The sequence below is a fragment of the Rhagoletis pomonella genome, unplaced genomic scaffold (genome assembly GCF_013731165.1).
Source record: "Rhagoletis pomonella isolate Grant_MI unplaced genomic scaffold, Rhpom_1.0 Rhpom_scaffold_00002, whole genome shotgun sequence".
Lineage (NCBI taxonomy): Eukaryota > Metazoa > Arthropoda > Insecta > Diptera > Tephritidae > Rhagoletis > Rhagoletis pomonella.
The window spans coordinates 46515531-46518898 of NW_023458556.1; positions in this window are offsets into that span (position 1 = coordinate 46515531).

Here is a 3368-nt window from a genome sequence, read left to right on the forward strand (position 1 = left end):
AAAAAAGAGTCGTCTTGTCTAGAATCTCGTTTGGCCTTGAGCGGCACAGGGAGGTATTTCCTATTTTGGACGAAGTTGAAGTTGTACTCAATATCACCCGAGGTTAGGTTAAGTCCGGCCCTGAAGATACCATTAAACCTACGACCACATTAAAAAGCTAATCACTAAGTACCAGGTGTAACATGGAAGAGGATCGCAGTCCTCTTGGCAAACTAGAACAAATTGTGTACACTATTTCACCGGGTGCTTCCAGATTAGGTAGAAAGCTTGCCAACTCACAGTCTGATAAAAGCAAATAATATGCTCCATTATCTCTTCTTTCGTTCCGCATAGTCTACTAATTCTATATCATTGGTCAGAGCCAATTAAGAGGCGAGCGATACCAACAGACAATTTTCTGTTAGAACTCTAGATAGTCCCCCCACTTGAGGGATAGAATACACTTCGTAATAGCAGAAACGCTCTGCACATTACGATACTTTGCAAATTTGTGTGTTGGTCCTCACCTTCTGCGCGTTATGCATCATGTAAAGGTCGAGCTCCGGTTTAATCGTTTGAAGGGGAATATGCACGTCATCCACTAGCGCAGTTACCGATAAAGCGCTTTCATTGGAAAGGCTGTCGTCCCGTAGTAGCACATCTAAAACTGCCCAGCAATCTGGCACACTTCTTGAAGAAGTGATGTGTGTAAGTAGCGCCTTCATCGCACCTTGACTGTCAATATAAAAATTCGCCTGTTCAGTGGCTCCGCAACCCCCTTTAAGGCTAGTATTTCTGCCTGGAAAATGCTAGAATCGTCCCGCGGCTTATAAAATTGTTTAAGATTGAGCTCTTACCCATCTTCGATACCTGTTTAACAGCATTCACCGCATCAATGCTCCTTATGCCCCCACGATAGTTTACGACCTCTAATAGCGGCTACGAAATTCGTTTACACCTGCACGCAAACTGCCCGGTAATATAAAAAATGACCGCAGTGTTGGATGCTATATTCTTGGCCGTCAGGCGCATCCGTGTATAGTGCTGCCGTGTACTCCTAAGTGCTCCTATCGTCACCGTAGTATTCACCCCTATTGCGAGTGTCGACTGGCAGTAGATAAACGACTATTAAGCGATTATCGATTATCGATGCTATTGTGAGTGTCGCTTAGTCGCTCAATGAGCGACTGTGAATAGTTTTTAATCGCTTATCCTTCTACTGCTATTTTTGAGTCGATAGAGTTTGAGTGAGCAAAATTTTCGTGATATAAATAAATAAATAATGGATAAAAAGTAAGTTATTTGCATTAAAAGCTGTACAAAAATTTACTATACATATGTGTGTGAATTGTAGATCAAAAGTGGTTAGCAATAAGAAGCAACTTGGGCGGCTGGTCCAGCTGATGCAGGACAATCAGGACTTGGCGAAAGGAATTTGCGAAAGGAATTTGCGGCAAGACTCGGGGAAAGCCCAGATTGGAAGCCATAGCCGTAGAGCTGAACAGCTTGGGACCACCACTACGTTCATGGGGAAAAGTGGTTAAAGGTGAAATAAATACATATTAAGCTTTAATTAATAAAATAATCGGGTATATTTTGATGTAGGTTTGGACAGATTTGAAGAGCAAGACGAAAAAGAAAATTTCGGAAAACAGGGCAGAATTTCGTGCAACTGGTGGGGGCCCAAACAGTCTGCACATTCTCACGCCACTGGAGGAAGGGGTGGCAAGTTTTTTAAGGTACGATATTTGTTCGGACCCACCAGGTCAAGAAATCGGACACAATGCAATTGTTCAATCGGAGGAAATCCCAGAGGAGCAGGTAGCTTGTGGTAGTGATTACATCACAATATCTGGGGAAGATTGTGAAATGCGTGAAACCCAGGAGACCGAAATTTCTGAAGTGCATCGTACTCCAAGAAGAAGAAAAGTGGCCAATTCTACTGCAAATGATAGGAGAATTGCATTACTAGAAACGCAAGTAAACAACCAAGCGAAGCATTTTGAGGCAATGGAAGAAAGTGCAAATAATATAAAAAAGAGCCTGAAGTATATAGAAAGTTCTGTAAGGAAGTCATACAACCTTCAAAAAGAAAATCTGGCTATAGAGAAAGAGAAACTAGAATTAAAAAAACAAAAACTAATGCTTCTTAAAGAAGAGGTTGCAAATAAAAACAGGCATAGAACTGAGAAACTGAAACTAAAAGTTCAACTATTACAGCTGCAAAAAGAAAACGTTTCCTCGTTAATTTTGTAAGTATACATTTAAGACTTAGGGCCATTTTCACCATCTCTGGTTAACACTAATCCCCAGTTAAATATCGTTACCGACGGTACTGACTCCATTCACTTAACATTGGGTCGGTAACGTCGGTAACAATGGTTATCTGGGGATTAGTGTTAACCAGAGATGGTGAAAACGGCCCTTAAAGGCAAACTTTGTGATTTTAAATTTAACTGAAATGGTAACATACAGTCTTTTGCAAAAGTATGCAACAAAATTCTACTTAATTTATTTTGTCATCTAATTTTACTGATTTATTTTTAATTATTTTTTTTATAAAACTAAAGTTCTTTTTATATCAGGTTTTTGCATATCATAAACTATACAAATCAAAGTTTCTAATTTTGTACAAACCTCACAACATTTGATATAAAAAAATATTAAAGTTTCCAAATTTTTACCAGAATTTTTAATAACTTTTTGGGTATTCAGTTTTGAAGCATTTTAATCTTTAGTATAATTAAAGTGCAATTTTGAAGTGACTTTAAATTAGCGTTGGTAAATTTCAGACACTTCAAACTTGCACTTTATTATTGCAAAATTAAATATGCTACAAAACTGAATACCTAAATAGTTTTTAAAAAGCCTGATAAAAGGTTTGAAATTTTGATGAACTTTTTTTAACTTTGTTAAATGTTATGAGTTTTGTACAAAGTTGCAAACTTTTATTTTGTATAGTTTATCATATAGAACAGCCTGATATAAAATGAACTTTAGTTTTATAAAAAATAATTAAAAATAAATCAGTAAAAGTAGATGACAAAATAAGTTAAGTACAATTTCGTTGCTTACTTTTGCACAACAAGGTATGTTATCATTTCAACTAAATTTAAAAAAAATACCACGTTTGGGTTCAATTTTTAAGTAATACTTACTATAGTTTTTAAAAAGTATTTTGCAATGACTGAATTTAATTGAAAATGAAATGAGCTGTGAAATTCCTATTTTATTTTTTATAATGTGAAATATTATTTATTATTTACTTTAAATATATATGTACTTAAAAGTACTTAGCTTTTACCTTCAAAATGAAAATACAATGTATGAATGTATTTATGTGTTGGACTTATACTAATATGTGAGCATATCAGGGGTGAAAAATATAT